At 28.3% G+C, this 23,723-nt stretch overlaps 1 protein-coding gene across 3 annotated transcripts in view; it reads right to left on the reverse strand.

Moving 5' to 3' along the window:
• Nucleotides 1-23,723, reverse strand: part of LOC129976398 (clavesin-2-like) — a 56,564-nt gene that overhangs the window by 18,578 nt on the left and 14,263 nt on the right. The window contains exon 1 of one of the 3 annotated variants that reach the window (XM_056089935.1): nucleotides 11,044-11,111. The exons of 1 other annotated variant lie outside the window; for it this stretch is intronic. The gene's annotated coding sequence lies outside the window, so the exon portion shown is untranslated. Of the gene's footprint in view, nucleotides 1-6,824; nucleotides 6,904-11,043; nucleotides 11,112-23,723 lie in introns of those variants that run through there. One more of the 3 variants, XM_056089937.1, reaches the window with a different exon arrangement.

Consider the following 23,723-nt stretch of genomic DNA (forward strand, 5'->3'; position numbering starts at 1 on the left):
ATCGCACAGGTTAAATCCTTAACTAAAATTTACAATGGTGCTAAATGGGTGACAAGTGTCATAGTTCTTACAAATTTTATAGCATCTTTTCTTTTTAACAAACTAATTAATAAAATATTTGAATATCACCAAAACTATTTTTTACGACACAAATCACAAAAAATTGTTAATTAATAAAACATTTAATAAAATAAATTAGTTATTAAAATAGCACATGAATTAATGAATGAATAACAATAAGTTAATAATATTTAAATCTTCCAAATGATCCCACACACTACATGGCCAGAATCAGTTGTTGTTGGTAAAGCAATGTAATTGGAATTCACCACACAGCAGTAGGAAGGAAAAATATCACTAGAATAGCTAATTGTTGTGAAGAATTGTTGAAGGAATCTTAGCAAGATTTTGAGAAAGATGAGCTGAAGCTGGCTGAACAACAATTTCACATTCAACTAGCATGATTGGTCTCCCAAAAACTTTCTCGCATACTCTCTAATGCACTTATCATGCCAGAGGACGCCTTCCATGGCAACGGTTACGAAATATTAACTTTTGGAGGAAATTTAGCCTTTTTACTGAATCTATCGTGTCATCCTAGCGATTAATCCTCGGCATTCACGTCATAGTATCAGAAAATCAAATTTCTGTTTTAGAAACGTTTTTCATAGGCGATTGAAACAAAGATAAACTCAAAACTGCATTTGTAGGCAAGAAATCCCATACCTAATCCCATACCTTTATTATATTTGTTACATCTTTTAATTATAGCGTTAACATGTTTCTGAAAGCACAAGCCGACAGACAGATAACACGTTGTTCGATTTGACTAAAATTTTATAGGTGTCTAAAATACAGATGTTAAACTTGCACACCTAATTTTATCTATCTAGCTCTCTTCGTTTCGTAGTTATCACGTTAAATTACATTCGATCAGCAGGACAGACAGACTTCATGTGAATGGAGCTTGCTCAAAATTTGATAGAAATCTGCAAATTCGGAATAAAAATTGTATACCTAATTCTAACAATCTAACTCAAAGCGATTTTGAGTTATCAGATAGACAGACGGACATTTTCAAAAATGTGTTTTCTGAATTCAGAGAGGTCTAAAATCTGTAGATTCGTCAAAATCACGAGTTCAAATTTTTTGAAGATCACTATAAGTATACGAGAATGTGAAAAAGATAATAACTGTGGCGTGAATAAGTTTTGAATATCCCCCATCAAATGTAATAAAGAATTAAAAACAGGAAGAATCTGAAGCCGAAGAAAGGATTACAAGAATTTTGTTTCTTTCTGTGCTACTTTCAATCTAAAGAAGTCGCTTTTTTTATAAATATTGTAGAGTTTTTGTATAGATTGTTACTTAACTGTTCCCTTTCTGTAGTTTTTCGTGGAAATATCAACAGAGACATTCTGGGTCGGCATGGAAATGAATTTAGAGGAATTAAGGTACTAATAGGGCTTCCCAAGGTCGTTATGCTTGAGAAAGTAATTTTAGGTAGTTTCCTATAAGGAAACTGCTGTTGTTGTTTCTAATGGCACTTGTCAAAGTCAAACCCGCTGACTAAGTTAGCGAATTTAAGCCGAAATTTTTGCATCTCTTGTTTTTCAGTAGCGCCGTCTAGGGCCAAGAGTATGGCTTAGATACTCACGTGTCACAACCTCTTTTACGGAGTGGACTTTATTCATGCCTTTCATTCACTCAACCACAGATCGTTATTTAAACCAGAACCAGAGAGCGATCACCTCAGATTCAGGATTCCCCAACGGTAATGCTCTCGACATGGAGGACATTGTGACCACGACAGATTTATACGTTCACCAGCCGCCACCACACACGGAGAGTCTTCGGTTGGCGCGTTCGAACTCACAACCCAAGGAATGCGAATTCAACGCCCTACCAACCACGCTAAGCTGACCCCTATACGGGGACTACCTATTGCAATGATTCTCATAACAATGCAGTTTTTTACCGACCATGATCCCTAAGTCACTCTTTGTTTTAAAGCTTATATATATATATATATATATATATATATATATATATATATATATATATATATATATATATATATATATATATATATATATATATATATATATATATATATATATATATATATATATATATATATATATATATATATATATATATATATATATATATATATATATATATATATATATATATATATATATATATATATATATATATATATATATATATATATATATATATATATATATATATATATATATATATATACATTCAATATTCAAAACAAGGGATTTTTTTGTGGGAAGTCTGAATTTTTGTCCAACAATATTGACCCCTCGTGACCCGAAAATCCCCTGAAATTAAGGCTTAAGAGATGCACCATTTTTTACGAAAAAAAAAATTCTGTAAAAAGTGGTGCAGTATTTTAAATGAAATTTATATAAATTAAACTTTTCATTCAAGGTCTTAAGCATCAGAGTCTCATTTATTCATCTTTTTTTGGAGAATATATTGCTTATGAAACAATAGATGTTATAAAGAACGTGATGGTGATGACAAATAATTTCTAAAGGTTTAGGATTCAATTAGGTTTAGGATTAGGATAAGGTTTAAGGATTCAATAAAGGTTTAGGATTCAATTAGGTTTAGGATTAGGATAAGGTTTAAGGATTCAATAAAGGTTTAGGATTCAATTAGGTTTAGGATTAGGATAAGGTTTAAGGATTCAATAAAGGTTTAGGATTCAATTAGTTTCAATTACTTTTAATTTATCACAATTATAATCACGAAGAATTTTGCAACTATAGCAAGTAGCAAATACATATAATTCTAAATAATGCTGTTGAGAAAATTTTAAAAAATTTGCAAAAAGATAAATAAATAAAAATTAAAATGAAATCTACAATCGGAAATTTCAAGTTATCATGTCAGAATATTATTATTTTTAAGTCATTAATGTCTTAATTCATTTAAGTCATTAACCAGTTTAAACCGGTTTACCAGAGCTCCAAAACTTTTTTGTCAGCCAAGAAAAAATTGTAAATGAAAATTTGCATTTATGTTTTATTCATTGCCTCCACGATTTCTAGTTTCAATCCCCCCAACCAAAACAATATCACGTTCTCACAAAAAGGAATGCTACGTTTGTAAGCTGAATAAATAGCATTTCCATAGCAGTGCGATTTTCAAATGATAAACTATTTACCAATACATTTTTAAACATATTAGTCTATATAGAATTGTTATGAAAACAATATTTTTGTAAACACAAACTGCTGTTTTCTAATTTCTGAGATCATAAAGCAGTTTCATAATGCATTAATCTTAGAACAGGTGCCAAATCATTCAGTGTTTCCCACTTAAGAATGAATGAAGTGATATATTTCCCCTTTGAAGGAAAGAGAAAATACTTTTATCAAAACTGTTATTAAACGGGAGTGAAGTTTTTTTGTACATATTATAAAAATTAAGTTATTTAATTTCCTCCGAAAGAAAATTACATTTCATGAAAATAACAGATATGATGTCATAATTCTACGCCAACCTTTTGAAAACGCTTCTGCTGTCAAAGAAGCATACGTAAGAATAATGCAGTACTGGTAAAAGCAGGCAAAAAAATATATGCGATTAAAAGATGATGATGAAAATTGCCATTTATGATTTATTCATTGCCTTCGCGATTTCGAGCTTCAATATTAATTACCTACGCGATTTTGAGCTTCAAACCTTCTACCCAAAACAACATCATGTTCTCACATGATAAAAATAAAAAACCGCACTAGGTCTGCTTTCTTGAACTTCTACGACATCAGAATGTATGTGAAAACTACCTCTGGCTTATTTAGTAAGACAATTTTGGCTTATTTTGTCAAACGCCGTTCATTTTAAAGAAAGTTTTTTCCATCAGTTGACCAAAGCCAAATAATATTTTGCGAAGAAATTTACGCAAAAGCTGTGAATTTATTGAATTATCAGGAATAAATTTGGACACATAATTTTACCTTAGACGATAGATCTCAATAATTTGGTAAAACATGGCAGAGTTTTCAAACTATCGAAAATCTTAATTTTGGATCTATCTATCTCATTGCTTTCAAAAGCAATCGCACGTCCTAGAAGCATTATTTCATTATTGCTAAAAACACATTTTTCTTTGCTAAGGATTACACCATGATCAAATAGCATTTGCTAAGGAGCACTCCATGATCAAATAGCATTTGCTAAGGAGTACTCCATGATCAAATAGCATTTGCTAAGGAGTACTCCATGATCAAATAGCATTTGCTAAGGAGCACTCCATGATCAAATAGCATTTGCTAAGGAGTACTCCATGATCAAATAGCATTTGCTAAGGAGTACTCCATGATCAAACACTCCATGATCAAATAGCATTTGCTAAGGAGTACTCCATGATCAAATAGCATTTGCTAAGGAGTACTCCATGATCAAATAGCATTTGCTAAGGAGTACTCCATGATCAAATAGTATTTGAAAACCATTTTTAATCGACTTTTGTAACTTGTTTGTGGTAATGATCCGATTAAAAAATCTCATCTATTGAACACTTTGCATTTTCTAAACTTTTCAGAATAGATCAAGTAATTTTTTGAAATATTACTGGGGCAGGAAATAGACCAAAACGGAATCTTAGAATGTGGTAACAACCCCATGTGTATTGGCAGTCAGATAATGAGACGTTCTTAAGGAAACATTAAATCCTTGCTTATCATCATAATGGCAAAATATTTGTCTATTCTCACGGGAAACGACATTCCTTACTGTTTTAAGCGGCCAATAATGAACTTTATTAGTTTTATTTATATCCATTCCATTCAATCTTATCCACTTTAATTTACATTTTAATTAATTACCAAACCTTTTTCTTAAATTTGTCCATGTTACTTTGTTCTAAAATTTTCTTTTATTTTCTGATTCAAATCGCACTTTTGATTTGGTTATTTCTAACACGCGCTCTAAAAAAATCGACGACTCTTTTATTTCGCACGCCACGAGCGAAGGGACAAACACCTACGCATTTCCACCTCCTTTACATCTGCGCTTTCTTTCCAAAAGTTGAAACAGGTGAAAGAAATCTCAAAATTTCTGTCCCCTTGCTTTTGGTTTTAGGTAAACTAAACTTGCTTTTGCTTAACTTTTTGATGAAACGTATTCCACCCCACCCCCCAACTACAAATTATTGTTCTTCAATAGTGAAATAAATTGTTTATTCATATATATATATATTAAGATCTAATTTCAGTTCTAATTAATCAATTTAACCCATATTAACTTCATTTTAAAATCTTCTCTTATTTCCTGATCCCATACCACATTTTTTATTTAATTAAATCAAAAAAAGCGTTGTAAAAATTCTTAAATCAGCGGTTCACACGCTCCGAGTGAAGGGATAAAATATTGTCAACATAAGCGAGTTCTTTTTAAAAGATCCCTATGATTCCCTTACCTAAATCGACAGCGTAAAGCAATCACTATCAAATTCTCATAATATATAAACATTGGGGAAAATTTTTTTCTCTCTCTTCTCTTTTTTTGCTCTCTTTAGCTCTTGTTTCCTGTCTGCGAACGGACGTATTTTGTCCGTGCTTCATGTACATAAATTATGCCTCCCGGGATGGAATAAAAGCGAAATTTAAAATTCGAAAGTGTCCTCTCTCTCTTCGAAACTTAATTAAACTATTTTTATTTATCTATTTTATTTATTTATTATTTTTTTGACAATAGAGTGTCAAGGCTCATTTTGAAATATGAATGGGTTTCAACAAGTGAAAAAAAAAGTCTAATGGATATTCCATTGCAATAATAAAATAAAATTGAACACAAATTGAATTTTCATCAATGAAATCAATTATAGATTTTACTTAATGAAAAAGTAACTGAAATATAAGAACAAACTGTCTACATTTGTATTGTCCAAGATACCCAAATTTTTCAGACCGTCAGTTTACCCGAATACAATTTTTGGGGACTACTTTTCGCCAAATGTAAACCTCACATTGGCGCTATTGCAATCTTAGCAGACATTTGATACCTTATATTTTAACTGTTTTTGAACCTACTTGTGGAAAGTTTTGGAAAGTTGGCCTGATTTTGGCATGCCTAACAAGAATCTAGACTGTAATCTTACATTTTACCACGTTTTGTTGGCTTACTTTGCTAAAATGGTGAAAAGAAATAGAAATTTAAAACTCACTAAATACAAAACAGAAAGAAACTTTCAAATAAAAGAAACTAAAAAAGAAAACTGAATTAAATCAACTAAAATAAGATCATTGGAAATGAAGGTGGAAAAGTGAAACCTTTTATATATATAAAAAAATTTCATTCTTTTTCTGCCAAAAATAACCGAGATACAAAGCTTTGATTATCACCATTTCAAACATTTTAGATCACGTCAATTTATAACTGGATGAAAATCCGTATCTATATTTATCTAGTATAATATTTATTGACTCAAACATCATAAAAGATAAAATTATTCTTCATGGACAACATTTTTCCGAGTAGAAATACATGTTTAACTCTAATAAATAGCTTTTGGATACAGTTACAGTATACATCATACTTATAAAATATATAATGATAAAGTTATCCAAAAAAATTGTTGCGTGTAACATACATCATAATTTAATGTTAAAGGGTTTTGAGAGAATTTAATTATTAATATCTGAAAATAAATATAATATCAAAAACAAAAAAATTTAAAAAACTGTTATTTATTTCATTATTATAACAATTTTAGCTTCAGTAGATACTTTCACTGCAGAAAACATTAATAATTTAAAAATTTAATAGTTACTTACAAATTTGGTGTATGCTGTTTCAATTACGCTGGCTTTAACATATCTAAGCAATTTATCTGTGACGGATTGGTTCTTAAAGAATCAGTTGCCAAGAGACAATGTAGGTCAATCCATATCCATATTGTTATCATTCCATTTTTATAATGGAAAGATAAAAATTTCCAAAAAATACACGAGTTAAAAGATATTATTATAATATTTGCGATTATATCAGAATTGAAAACATAACTGTCTAAATAAAAGTGGAACACACAGATAGTTTAAATGCTGTAAAAATCCACTGATTTTTCCCAAACCTAACTCACAAATAATTTAAAACAAGGAAAAGGATTCAATGGAGGTTTTCGAGACAATGAAAGAAATGATTAATTTTTCATTAATTAAAAAACTTTGTCACCTTAACAAAATAGATTGATTTACATTCAAGACTATTATTCCATTTAAATGAAAATATTTTAGATATTTTAAATCATTTTATATTTTGGCAGTTAGATGCTTCTCGAAGTGCTTAGCTAAATTTTATATCATTCTGGAAAAATTATTAAAACTTATGGAAAAATTTATCTTTCAGCCGTTTTAAAGAATCATTCGATGCTGTCAGTAATGTTTATCAGAAGTTATTGAATAGTTCCTTCAAATAACATTCATATTTTAATTAAAAATCATGCACAAAATTAGGTTTTTTATAATATAGTCATAATTTAATTTAAGATTATTTTTACTTTGTATAAGGTTCAAGCGTTTATCTAGAGAAGTATATAGTCAACAAAAATAATATATTGTTACGAATCCTTGATGCGGCTTCCCAGCATAGTGGGTTCCATAGGAGGTCCCAGAGCTTGGCGACAAACTTGGCGACCATTTGGCGACTTGGCGACGAATTTGGAGACTTTGGCGCCAAAATAGATTATACCCGAAACATCGAGAATTTTCCCGATCCGTCGAGTAGGAACGGAGATACGCCTCGAACAAGTGAGTGCTGAATTAAGTTGTGAACTACGATCTGCATTAGAGTCTGTTGTGTGCTGTTGTCTGCACGTCTCGGCTGAAGATAATTGTGTGCTGTATATAGTTGTCGTCTTTGTGCTGTCCTGTGTGTCTTCGTGTAAATAAACGTCGTTGTTTCATTTTCTATTGCCGCCTGCTGATTGAGCGTTCTCCACACCATATTACCCCCACTATCCAAACGAACCCCGGGAAATTTCGTAACAATATTCTGACAAATATATTATTTTCAAATTCTTTTAGTAAAAGAAAAAGGGGCTGAAATTTTTAATACTTAATGGATAATTTCCTTGAACAAGAAATGTGAAAAAATAAATATGTGTTCACAATACTCATCCATTCACTTTTATAACACTATTCAAACTTTTCTGCTTCAGGAGAGATTTTTCTTTTAGATGGTAACACCAAATGAAGCACATATTCACATAATCGTACATGTACATACACACCTGCACGCATATGTACAGACACACCTGCACGCATATGAACACACACACACACGCACACATACACACACACACCTGCACGCATATGAACACACACACACACACATACATACACACACACACACACACACACACACACACACACACACACACACACACACACACACACACACACACACACACACACACTTCCACGTTAATGCAGTTTCAAATATACATTGAGAATAATATTATCCAACTGTTATTTTAACGGTCGGCATCCTGGCATACGGGTAGAGCGTCTTCCCCGTCACGCGGATGTCCCGGGTTCGAGTCACGGTTAGGACTTGGTTGTTCTATTTGTGAGTTGTGTGATTGTGCCCCCCCCCTGTAAAAATGGGTTGTGCAAGTGAATATGACGCATGAAGTAGCTAAATTGTACTGTTTGCGCTATTGAAAAATAAGACGCTCACTCGGCTTAAATCGCTGACCGATAACTGTCAGCGGGCTTATAAAGTGTCATACGTCACAACAACATTATTTTAACTGAAAAATGCATGAAAAAATTCGCATATTTAACCTACACATTCTTCTCTTGCACTTACAAGTAATATTTTCAAACTAAAATTGAGTGAACTAAGTGAAAAATCAATAAAAGTCGATGCAGAATCTTATCCCTTATACAATATCCATCTTTGTAAGCTTTCTATAGAACTTGGCGAAAATAAATGAGAAGCACTGAAATCACAAACGCTTATGAAACTTGAATACACAAACGTTTTCCCCTCGTTCCTTTACTCAAACCAGAGACAGTGGTCTCTCCAAAATTTCTCGTATACTCTCTTATAAAGGTGTTATTCCAGAGAATTGCCACGACATTGGCGTGTAATAATTATAAAATATTAACCTTTGGCGTTAATTTAGTATTTTTAATAAATCTATCGTGTGATCTTTGGCGAGTTTTTGATATTTTTTAATAATTTGATATATCTTTTAATAATTTGATTTTTTTAATAATTAGATATTTTTTTAATAATTTGATATTTTTTAATAATCAGATATTTTTTTAATAATCAGATATTTTTTTAATAATTTGATATTTTTTTAATAATTTGATATTTTTTAATAATCAGATATTTTTTTTAATAATCAGATATTTTTTAATAATGTGAAATTTTTTAATAATCAGATATTTTTTTAATAATCAGATATTTTTTTAATAATCAGATATTTTTTTAATAATCAGATATTTTTTAATAATCAGATATTTTTTTAATAATCAGATATTTTTTTAATAATCAGATATTTTTTTAATAATTTGATATTTTTTAATAATTAGATATTTTTAGATATTTTTTTAATGATTTGATATTTTTTAATGATTAGATATTATTTTAATAATTTGATATTTTTTAGTAATTCGATATTTTTTAATTATATATTTTTTTAATAATTTGATATTTTTTAATGATTAGATATTATTTTAATAATTTGATATTTTTTAGTAATTCGATATTTTTTAATAATTTGATATTTTTTAGTAATTTGATATTTTTTAGTAATTTGATATTTTTTTAATTATATATATTTTTTAATAATTTGATATTTTTAAACTTAAGTCTGTTCTAGTTTTTCTTTAAAATTGATATACGAATAAAGAATATTTTTTTACTAGAAACTATTTCATTTTCTATCTTGGAAATGAGAGATTTTTCTTTTGTAACCAGATTACGACTGTCTAGATGGCAGTTATCCTGTTAATGCTACCTGAGATCTGATTGCGACAGATTAGCTAATGGAGGTTATAGTAGTAAATATCATGCGCATTAGCAGATTGCTTAAGAAACAAAATAAGATTAGATTGACACACATAAGATTAAATTTAAGTGCACAACAGCATTAAAAGTTTTGTTTTCTTGTAGAGGAATATCCTCTAACTGTAATGTTCAGGAAAACTCGATTCAAAACTACAGTTGAAACATCCACTGATCCACTACAATCAAAAATGCAATACCGAAATTATGACTTTACTTTGAATCCTTACTTATAATAAAGATGAGCATGTGTGTGTGTGTGTTATAAGCGGCTACAAGCCAGGTCGTTTGACATACAGCTTCCAAACTTGATACGTTTATATTTTTGAGGGGTCAAATGTGCAACCCGGGGCTATTATTACTTTCTCGTATACGTGGAGTAGAGGCAGTATTATGATCGTCAAAAAATTCAAATACAACAAATACAAAAAAAAAATTGTCAAATATTTTGTAATTATTGCTAGAAATATTAACCCTTGACCGACCATACCAGGCGTTGCCCGAAATAACACATTTATTAGAGAGTATGCGAGAAAGTTTGGGGGAGACCACTTCCGTTAATTTGCAATTTTAATTGAAAACTTAATAAAATTTTAGCTCTTTTTTTGCTGCAACTTCTAAAAACATTATAATGAAATAATTTTACATCATCTTAATCTTCAAAAAATTATCTTTTCAATAATATCAACATTTTTATTGTGTAAATCTATTGTCTATATTTAATCAAAAATATTTTAAGCATATTTTCTAACATGAATTATTAGAATTCTGAACGAATATTTAAAGAATCATGAAGCATACAAAAGATTAAAAAATCCTGCAAGCATTACAGTTCTGAAGGAACACCAAAGTTATTAATAAAAGTTATTAAAGTTGCAGATATTTTTTTAATTTTGTTTCACAACTTGAATTATTATTGATATTAATACAAATGATGAAATAAATAAATTAATGAATTTAAATATATGACCTTACACAAATCATTGTTGGCAAAGCAGATTTCCGGAAAGCAAGCAATATATGTACTTAATTTTGAGAAAAACCTAGAAAAGGATTCAAAATTATATCTAAAACATACGATTAGCATGAAAAAATACTACATTTTATGTTAGAAATGAAGTAACATTTTTAAAATTTGGAAATAACAGAAGGCATTCAATTCTTGCAACTTTATTTTTATTTAGAAAAAAAAATAAAGGAAATGTATGAAATAGAACGATATAAACTTCTGAAATAGCATAAATTATATAACTATCGAAATTTGGAACTTTAAAATATTTTGCTGAAGAAGCGATTAATACCAAGTTGCATAAAATATTTAATTGAAACAGTACTAGTACGCTAGTACAAAATAAAAAAAAATCCTGATAAAAATAATAGCAATAATTTTCAATTGGACTGCTAAGTAAGAATATAATGACTCACCATAAATATGAAATAATAAAAATTGCAGACCTCAGGTCCTTGACCTTTGCTGTTTATACATACTTAGGTTAGCCTCTAAATCAGCCGGTTTATACATTTAAAATAAAAACCTTTCTCGGTTTTTACATTCAAAACTGAAATTGAGATATTGCATCCAATAATGTCATAAATCGAAAGGGCGGATATATTTTTAATCCGATAGCATTACCGACGGTGAGGGAAGATTATATATAATGATTTAAAAAATGACCCTATTATTGCTCTTTTTACCCTTGAGCGATAAAAAATCTAATTGCCTTGTAACTTATCACGACTGATTTTGAACTTCTCAATTGAATTTAAGTGCCTTATCTGCTCATTAATGCCATTCTTAAGCACTATCTTAATAACATGTAAAATAATAGCGATAAAAGCAACGTGCTTGTTTTCAGAAGTTTCCAACTCCGCTCGTCAAAGACTGTTGAAAAGAAGTCACGTGCAAAATTACAAATTCTGGAAAATTGCGAATTTTATTTCATTGATTCAATTATTTACAAAAGATTGTTCTTTTCAAAGCTCTCAGAATGCGTTGGTTACAAAATGACATCTAGTAAAAGAAGCAGTTTTAATTTTTGAACCAATAGGGAATTAATAATTAGTTTGATAATATTTTATGATTAATTTAATAAAAACTAATTTGAATAATTAGTTTTTCAAAAAAAAATACATTCTAATATTTGCTTTTAATTTTAAATTATTTTATAGTTAAACTTTATACACCATTTTTTGGCTCTTTTTGTTGAAAGAAAACGGTTTGCAAAAAGATTTTATTTATCACCAAATCTTGTCATTTTAAACGAAATTTTTATTTTCTATATACGATGTAAAAAATTTTTGCAAGCTATTTAAAAGTAATAATGCCACTCTTCTTTCAAACTAAAATTATGATAATGGAACCATTGAAAACATATGGTTATCAAAGCTATTTACCCTCCTTAAACTTTTAAAAGAATTTCTGTTTTAAAATTTGAAATTTCACAGATGATTCTTTAAAATGCTATAAGCCAATGGTAATTTGACCAGTCTCGTATTTCTCTATATAAATCTAAATTTATTGACTTTATCATTTTTAAACAAAATGGCAAGGTAAAAAATCAGTTTCTTAATTTTTTATGAAGATGATATATTTATTTCTATTTGAAAATCTTTCGATTGTAATTAAAAAGAATTCATAACAAAACTTACCAAAAATTTATCAAAAATTCTAAAGGTCAAAATTTTCGAAATTACCGGCAAAAAACCATGACAAACTAGTATAGAATATAGGATATATTTAAATCCATCTTTATTAAAATTTGAAGAAATGCAGATATATCTCGGTTATAAGTGTCCATATTTCCCTATGATAAGGTTTATAAAAGCACTTATGATGCATAAAAAAAACCAAAAATGATTTCAAAAAATTCACGAAGAACATTAAAAATCCTATCAGAATCGTTAATACATTAGTTTTTTCCAATTAATCTGTAAGAAAAATGGGTAAACTTGCAAAGTGATGTTGAACAAATGTATAAACAAATCAGAAATGTCGCTCTTGAAGGAAAGCAAACGCATAAGTTTTTATCCGCTGAAGAGGTTACTGGATTAATTCAACTTTGCACATCATTGTATAAAATATTCTTAAGTTTCTTTTAAAAATAAAAGAGTAAATTTTTTAAAGAGTTATGTCGAAGCCTCAAACTGGCTGAAATAACAGAATTGGTCGTATTACTCTTAGATATAATATGCTTTTGTTGAAATTCTGTATGTTCATCGTTTTTATGAAGTGACGTCACTTGTAGATTGAGCTATTAATTTACCATTTGATATCTTGTTTTTTATTAATTGATCTCGTGCCACAGAAAATCGGAAAAATATCGTTTGGTGTTTCCGAAATTTTTTTAATGTATTATTTTAACTATCGCACTCTTGTAATGCTGAACTTATGTTTACTTTTTAACAATTTTTTTGCTGAACTTATGTTTACTTTTTAACAATTTTTTGTGTGTTCTATTACAGTTTTTTTTTTTTCTGATTTTAACCTCGCTCTTATGAATTGTTTCACAAAAAATCTGTAAATAGTAGAGTTAAATTTTAAAATCAAATTGCTTTATATTTATTCGACGTTCATTCACATGTACAACATTTTCCAGAATATTTCAGTAATAGCTAATTTGTGATCGAATTACTTGCGAACGAATTTTTTATTTTAATAAATTTTTGCATATAACTTTTATAATAATTTTTTTAAATTAAATATTTATATTTTGTAAAATAATCGACAATGTCATTGATTTATATTGTTAATGCTTCGATGTTGAATTTTGTATTTGAAAAATCGATTTATTTATTTTCTTGATTAATTTTCTGCTTTAAAGCTATACAAGAGCTATTTAGAGTCTAGACATAGTAACTTTCTCGCACATGCTTTCTATATTATTTAAAACTTCCTATATTATTCTAAACATAAGATATTTCTAGCAATTCGTTAAACTTTCAATACATATCAAGATTACCTTTTTACTACAATCTACTTCATTTTATGATTATAAAAGTGTGCTTTCTTTTATAACTAGAGTAAATGCGCGTCTTAGAAGAGCCTTTATTCTGTTAATAATATTTCAAATTTGATTATCACAAATGAGGAGATTGTAATGATTATCATAGATGAGCAGATTACCGCAGATTGTAGAAGAAAATATGATCCACATTGGTAGAGTGCTTAAAAATAAAGAAGAATTATTATTTATTATGTATTTCATTTGCGAATATATAGGGTGTTCATTAATTATTGTCGGGGTTTCCGTACTTCATAACTTTCTAATAAAAAATATTACGCAAAAACCGATTACGTATTCGTAAATTACAACTCAAAGAATTTTATTAATAATATTAAAGTGTAAAGCTTGCACAATTTGCACTTTGTACGCATTCAGCTGAAGGCGATTATGTATTCGTAAATTACAACTCAAAGAATTATGAATACGTAAATTACAACTCAAAGAATTGCGTATTCGTAAATTACAATTCAAAGAATTATGTATTCGTCAAGTACAACTCAAAGAATTATGAATATGTAAATTACAACTCAAAGAATTGTGTATTCGTAAATTACAATTCAAAGAATTATGTATTCGTAAAGTACAACTCAAAGAATTATGAATATGTAAATTACAACTCAAAGAATTATGTATTCGTAAAGTACAACTCAAAGAATTATGAATATGTAAATTACAACTCAAAGAATTATGTATTCGTAAAGTACAACTCAAAGAATTATGAATATGTAAATTACAACTCAAAGAATTATGTATTCGTAAAGTACAACTCAAAGAATCAACTTCAGCTGAATGCCTACAAAGTGCAAATTATGCAACCTTTACATTTTAATATCATTAATAAAATTCTTTGAGTTGTAATTTACGAATACGTAATCGGTTTTTGCGTAATATTTTTTATTCGAAAGTTATGAGGTACGGAAACCCCGACAATAATTAATGAACACCTTGTACAATAAAATTAGAGAACCATTCAAATCTAGACTTATCTCTAAAGTAGGATGTAAACAGTCAGTGATACATTTACAGAAAATAACACAATACCGAATACAAAATAAAAAAAGTAATGAAAGAAAATATTACCTGAAAGTTTTATTTTTCTCCGTGAAGGTAGAATGTTGTTAATTATCATAAATAAAGAATAACAGAAATTGCAGATTTCAGCACATTGATCTTTGCTATTTATCCATGCTTAGGTTTTTTTTTCACGAATTTCTAAATGAATCAGTTCAAACTTTCCCAGAATTGCTAAACGTCAAAACAGATGTTGATAATTCGTTTTCGGTAATAACGCAAACAAACAAAAGAAAAGGGGAAATTTTTGATTTCACCCAGCATTTCATATGGCGATGGATGACTATATATATATGTATATTGATTTAAAAATAGCCTTATGATTAGTTATCTAAGGGATATTATGATTAGTTATTCTACTTTATCTTCCTTCGAACAACAAGAAATTAATATCCTTGGATTGCTATCACAATTGCGTTCGAATTTCTTATTTGAACATATAGGTCTTATCTGCTCATTCAAGTCACACTTAAGCCCTATCTTAATAAAATACAAAATAATAGAGATAAATGAAACGTGTCCGTTCTACCAACTTCGTTCGTCAGTCTGTTTGACAGAAGTCACGTGGAATCATTTCTAGAAAATAATGATTGCTTGATTGAATTATTCATCCTCAAAAATTGTATGCTTTAAAAATTATCGGAATGTTCTGGTTACAGAACAAAATCTGGTTGAACAAGTAATTTTAAACTTTGATCAAGTGATTAAATTATAAATTAATTTTCAAAAAATGACACTCTAATATTTGCTGCCAGTTTAAAATTTTATATAGAACCTATATTTCTATCCATTTAAAGACAAAACTTTGGAAATATTATTCATTGATTACCAAATTTTTATCATTGCTAATTGAAATTTCAATTTTGACCAACCGCTTTAGGCAACCAGCCCGTTCATGAAAATTATTGACTTTTTAAGCTATTAAACATTTGTGTATATGTATATATATTAGCATTTATATATTTTTTAACTTTCACTTTGTCATTTGATAAGACCGAAAAATATAAATTTAAGTGAAAAGTCAAAACAAATGCGTGCAGAAAAATGCATATATTATGAAATAAAATCGAAAACGAAAATCCTATTTCGGAATTAGTGACCACAGAAATCATTTTAGGTAGATTCCTATAAGAAAACTGCCTATTACATAAGACGAAAACTTCTGCATTTCAAGTTTTTCGATAACGACAATATTTTAGAAATTAGGCGCTGAAAAAGTGAATTTCAAGCCCTAATTTTGACTGCTTCTAACTTCAAAAATTTATGTTGCCAGATAGTAATTCAAATGAAAAAGAATTTATCTTTGTCTTCCAGCTTGCCGAGAGAAATTTTTTAAATCTTAATCTTAACATTGGGATGTTTTGACATTAAAAGCTGACTGTCGTAAATTCTGTATTACACTTAAAAATAAAGAAAACATTGTACGGAGATGAAATTGTCATCACTAAGGAGACAACTTTTGGAGTATTTTGGAAAATAAAGTTATCAATTTCCATAGTTAAGTCATAGCGATTACCCGTTTTGCAATGGTTAATCCCTATTTTCGTGCGATAATAAATGTGCGATTGTTTTGAAGCCTATTTTTTATTTCATTTATATTTTTCACCTCTGAGTGAATATTGCTTTTGGTATGCCACATCCAAAATATAAAATTTAGGTTTATTTTTTAACAGCTTTAACCATATACTTTATAACCTCCTTTTTACGACTTTAACTGAACTCTTACGAATTGTTTTCTCATAGAGTTCGTAAATATTAGAATACAATTTTAATAATACAAAAGATTTCAGAATATTTCAGTAATATGAAATTGGTGCTCGAATGACTCGTTACTGTTGATTTGTTACTTTCAACTACCGCAATGCAAGACAATAAACAATATAATTTATTTGTATTGTTTTCGATATCAAATTTCAAAAATCTGTTGATTTTTTTTTGTATTAATATTTTTTTTTTTGATGTTATACAAGGTTTTTTGTGAAACTAGACTCATAACTTTAACCATTGTAAGGAATCAGGAGAACAGTCGAACCGCCCATTCTCTTGCCAATTTTCATATCCAATATCATCATGTTTAACCCTCGACCGCCTGTTTAAATCACTGAGAATAGCTCCCCAGAAACTTTCTTATACTTACCCTATTAAATGGATTATATCTTCCCTTCGCACTGAAACTGTTGACTCTAAGCAAGTGTGGGGAATTCTCGATTGCTCAGATTTTTATTTCCAAGGGCCCTTGTATGAGAATTTTATGTTTTGTGAAATAGTGAAGAAAATTGAGTATATATTTTAGAGACCGTTTTCATTCCTCGTATGAAAAGTATACAAAGAGAAAAAATTGTAATCATCAAGAAATTCGAACTCGAAATTTTGAACGAATCTTCTCTTTTCAGACAAAAACACATTTTTGAAAATTTATTTATATGCCTGTCAGTGAAAAATGGCAACTAAAAAATATTTGGAGGAAGACGATTGATGGTATATGATCTTTACAGCAAACTTGAAGACTTTTTTATAAAATTGTGAGGGGAAATATTTTCTGGAAATATACTGGGAAGCACAAAACTCTCAAATGTTGAAAGAAAACCGTCAGCACTCGAAGCCTTCATCGCTTCTCTCAAGGTTCACAATTTTATGGGGGTGTAATATAACATTTTTGTTAAAGAATATCCTAGAAAGTTTCAAAGAGATCCACCTGTTGATTCAATAAAAGTATTTAGTAAAATAATATTAATATGAAAAATTCCTAGCTGAAAGTTTCCTGATATGAATAATATAATATTTATATGAAAAATTCCCAGCTGAAAGTTCCCTGATAAGAATAACATAATATTTATATGAAAAATTCCTAGCTGTAATTTTCTGATATGAATAAAATAATATTAATATGAAACATTCCTAGCTGAAAGTTTCCTGATATGAATAACATAATATTTATATGAAAAATGCCTAGCTGAAAGTTTCCTGATATGAATAAAATAATATTAATATGAAACATTCCTAGCTGAAGGTTTCCTGGTATGAATAACATACATTTATATGAAAAATGCCTAGCTGAAAGTTTCCTGACATGAATAAAATAATATTAATATGAAACATTCCTAGCTGAAAGTTTCCTGATATGAATAACATACATTTATATGAAAAATGCCTAGCTGAAAGTTTCCTGATACGAATAACATAATATTTATATGAAAAATCCCTAGCTGTAATTTCCCAAATGAATAAAATAATATTAATATGAAACATTTCCAGCTGAAAGTTTCCTGATATGAATAACATAATATTTATATGAAACATTCCCAGCTGAAAGTTTCCTGATATGAATAACATATTATTTATATCAAAAATTCCCAGCTGAAAGTTTCCTGATACGAATAACATAATATTTATATGAAAAATTCCTAGCTGTAATTTCCTGATATGAATAAAATAATATTAATATGAAACATTCCTAGCTGAGAGTTTTCTGATATGAATAACATATATTTATATGAAAAATGCCTAGCTGAAAGTTTCCTGATATGAATAACATAATATTTATATGAAAAATTACCAGCTGAAAGTTTTCTGATACGAATAACATAATATTTATATGAAAAATCCCTAGCTGTAATTTCCCAAATGAATAAAATAATATTAATATGAAACGTTTCCAGCTGAAAGTTTCCTGATATGAATAACATAATATTTATATGAAAAATTCCCAGCTGAAAGTTTCCTGATACGAATAACATAATATTTATATGACAAATTCCTAGCTGTAATTTCCTGATATGAATAAAATAATATTAATATGAAACATTCCTAGCTGAGAGTTTCCTGATATGAATAACATATATTTATATGAAAAATGCCTAGCTGAAAGTTTCCTGATATGAATAAAATAATATTAATATGAAACATTCCTAGCTGAAAGTTTCCTGATATGAATAACATACATTTATATGAAAAATGCCTAGCTGAACGTTTCCTGATATGAATAAAATAATATTAATATGAAACATTCCTAGCTGAAAGTTTCCTGGTATGAATAACATAATATTTATATGAAAAATCCCTAGCTGTAATTTCCCAAATGAATAAAATAATATTAATATGAAACATTTCCAGCTGTAATTTCCTGATATGAATAAAATAATATTAATATGAAACATTCCTAGCTGAGAGTTTCCTGATATGAATAACATATATTTATATGAAAATGCCTAGCTGAAAGTTTCCTGATATCAATAACATAATATTAATATGAAGAAATTCCTAGCTGAAAGTTTCCTGATATCAATAACATAATATTAATATGAAGAAATTCCTAGCTGAAAGCTTCCTGATATGAATAACATAATATTTATATGAAAAATTCCCAGCTGAAAGTTTCCTGATACGAATAACATAATATTAATATGAAAAATTCTTCAAGAAAGTTTTATCGCTACTTGAACTAGGCATATGAACAGTACATAAGTTCCGAATGAAATAAGATATTTCAGTTCAAAACGATAAGCGTAAAATAAAACGGAATGAAATCGTGTCTGATTCGATGGATGTCAAGGCCAAGGCCTAACAATGAAGTAATCATCTTACTGCGCAAGACCCCTTCGCGAAATGGAAGTGTCCAAAAGTGCTTATCTTAGATTCTGAAGTGAACAATATATAGTTTTGTAAAGTTGCGAAATCACAAAACTGCACGTAAACAGCTGTAAAGGTGTTTTTTTCTTTATTGAAACCATTTAGATTTCGATAATAGAGAACATTTTTTATTATTTTTATTTTTATAATACGATGTTATCAATTCTCGTAAAACGATTGCAACACTTTCATAAGAAATCATGGACCTATTTTCCCCCTCTCATAATCAGCTTTCCTTTTTTTTTCTTTCTTTGCGCAAAAATCAAAATCATTTGAACTTAACAATAACGCACCAAGAAATCTAAAAACTTTTAGAAATTTAGATTGGAATTTAAATTAACAAATTAAAAATACTGTTATTATTATTATTAATAAACGCTTTGTATTTAAGAAAAGATTTATAACCTTAAAACTAATGAAGATAAATGTGTGTTTGGATACCATAAGCCAAGCAGCTGCCAAATTTAGCATATTATAACTCCGAGATAGGGAATGCACATTTCAGAGCGATTTTTTTTTGAAATTTTATTTAGAATTTTAATTTATTAAAAAAACAGCTGGATTTTATAGTTTTCCAGAGATAATTTTTGAAAAATATTATTGCAAAAATTTTTTCGTGACACTATTTAATAAATGGTGTCGAATTTTTGTTGAACTTTAGCTCTGTTAAATTTTTTTCTTGCCTGATTTCCAAAAATAGATTACTTTGTTGCTCTGAAGTTCAAACTATTTTCATTATTTCAAAAAGCTAAAAAGAAAGCTAAAAAAAGATATTGTTCAATGCCTATAGACTTTACAAGACAAATAAAAAAAAAAGTGAAGTTAAAGTGCCTCAATATTTAAAAGACAGATGAACTGAACATTTACTTTTTTCATTGGGTTATGACGTCATGGGATTGATATCCATTAGTAAAGTTCATGCACACGATAAACAAAGAGCATGTAACACAATTAAAGTAAAACTGTCTTAATGTATCATAATTTCGTAGAATCATGATCAATGTTAAGTCTATACGATTTAAATAAAATTAAATATTATCAATATTTCTGGCGAGCCCGCTGGTCACCAAAGGCGAATAGTGTATAATATTTTCCTTTTTATTGTTTGAAATCTATGTTAGGATGCCAACAATGACAAGATATCAAAGTAAAAAATAGAGATGATTCGGAAGATAAAACATACTGTATAATAGAACAATAAACAATTAAATGTTCTTATTACAATTGTGAGTTTCATTCATCAGGATTAAGAAAGCGGTCTTTTGAATCATTTTGGGTAACTATTGACCAATTTCTTTGGATTCTGGAATTCGGTTAAGGTGCACGTACACAATAGAAGATTTTTTTTTAAATTTTAATTTTAAAAACCCAGTTTTTTCACAGTAGGTCATTAATATATGTTTAAACTCATTTCAGTGAGAAAAAACCATATTACACTAATTATTAATTAATTAAATAATATTTAATCAGCTAATTAGCCTATTTTTTAAAAACATGATATCTTAAATTCTAATTTGTACAGACTCACAATTCTAATTGAAAATGATGCCCAATATTAGTCTTCATGTTGTCTGCCTCCATCAAGTTATAAAAGTATATAGTTTTTTTTAAACAATATTTTTCATCAACGATGAATTAAAAAAAGCGAGATTTTTTCTGTAATTTTTACATTTAAATAGCTATTAAAAATTTATTTCTATAAATATAACTTTGATTGAGACACAAAATATCCGCTATTTCATACATATTATTTTGATATATAAAAAAACTGCATTTGGTTCATTTCTTGTTGAGTTATGAGTGTTTGAATGAAGCAACATAGTGGAAAAATATCATTCTTCATAAAATGAGTTTTAAAAACACCGTAACTAGAGTTTTTAATGAAAGCACCTCAAGAAAAATAATTATAACTCCAGAAATATTTTGAATATTGATAACATCTTGGTATCGTTTGAAAGCTAAAGGATCAGAGAACATTACTAAGCAATTAAAAAGATATTCGATATTTTGAACGATTTTGGAAGTTTCAAGTGTGTACGTACACCTTAAACAGATTTCTAGAGATTCCTTGTATTATCCAAATTGCGCTTTAGATGGTAAAGGCAGAGTCTTTAGGTAGTAACCTTCGGCGTTTGAATAAAATATCGGTAGAATTTTTTTTTCGGCAATAAAATAATCAAAAATTATTGTATATATTTTCTGGCTTCTGGAGCAACAACTTATTAGCTCCGTTAACGCAAAATAATTAAAAATTCGAAGAATAACAGAAATAGCATAGAATTAAAATAAAAAAAAACATCTGTTTTTAGTACTTTTCACCAGGAAAGATGGATGTTTTTCACCAACCATTTTAAGGAATTAATGCTTTTGCTTGATTCAACTAACCTTTGATCTAGACAGAGAATGCTTTGGAAGTTTTTGTAAAAAAATGGCGGACCTTTTCAATATAATATTGATATTTATTTCGTCGCCGCGATTTACACTTTGCGATGGAAAGCATCGAATTCTTTGATATTTCTAAACATCCCATTAAGCAGATATCTATTTTCAAACGACCGCTGACATAACGATTTATCAAGGGCAATAATAAATAAAAAATTAAAAAACATTTGTTTTTAGTACTTTTAATTATCAGAGTAAAAAGAACGACAAGGAACTCCATTTGAATGACAAGATTTAAAAATAATAATAATAATAAAATGTGTAAAATAAAAGAAAACGATTTGAAAAAGCTCGAGCAGATGTTTTTAATTAAAATAACAATTCATTTACTTAGAAAAACAAAAGGGAAAAATTTTTTTGGGTCTATTTAAAAATATCATTAATATGTTTTGTTAATTATTCTTTCACAAAATAATTTTAATTATATGAAATTAGAAACAGATTTTGATTAAATTCTTAAAAATCAATAATTTATTTGCTATTTTTTATTTTCAGTTCTAACAAATTCGTGAATAATTGATTTTATTTAGAATAAATTCAGTAAGAATAGCAAAAAGATAAATAGAGTAACTGGAGGTAATTTGTAACAACATTTGGTAAATGTTCCTATTTTAAAAATATTAAAGACTTCTCATTTAGAGCTGCTTTTTTATAGTATAGCTATTTATACATAAATATAAACATTCGATAATTTTGATGATTTTAACGCAATATTTTTTCAAAACAAATCAGCTGTTACAACTTGTCTCTTTCTTGGGACAAGTTGTAACAATAAGAGCAACAATATTTAAAAATATCTTTTTCGTTAACATTCTATTATTAAGTGAGACAAAATAGACACCTACTATTGTTATTATTTGGAATAGTGACAATGAACGATATGAAGTGCTTTATAGGAAAAGAAATGATAACATTATTTAAACTTTCAACATAAAAGTTAATCTTTAACAAAATTGGAATTGATGCAAAACAATAACATATCGTTTCCTCTCACAAACTGCTGAAAATTTGTTGTAATATTTGAAAATTAAATATTACAACTAGTCTTAGTCATCAGAGTTAATCAGCCATTTTATTTTCATGCCAAGAACATAGTATATTTTGTAAGCTAATACTTGTACAACTCTGATAAGCCAACTTTCTTACTTCAAATAAAGCAATCTAAAGTAAACATTCGAATTACCGCAAATATTTTATTTTCTTCCGTAGACGTAAATATTAACATTGGTTTAGCAGATACAGCAGCAAGATAAACACTTTGCTGTTTCTGTTTAATATATACAGTGGCTCAAAAAATTGAGAGTACACCTTACGTTTACTTGATAAATGCGACTTTCAATATAAATAACACATTAACGGGAAGTGTAAACTTGTTTTTATTTTTACACATAACAAATGGTTTAATTTAGAGTAAAAATAAAGAAAAATCAACGAAAAATTTCTAAATTGAAAATTTTCAGAAGCATTTTAAATAAACATACGCAGAATTTTGCCTCAGATTGAGAATAC

The sequence above is a fragment of the Argiope bruennichi genome, chromosome 7 (genome assembly GCF_947563725.1).
Source record: "Argiope bruennichi chromosome 7, qqArgBrue1.1, whole genome shotgun sequence".
NCBI lineage: Eukaryota > Metazoa > Arthropoda > Arachnida > Araneae > Araneidae > Argiope > Argiope bruennichi.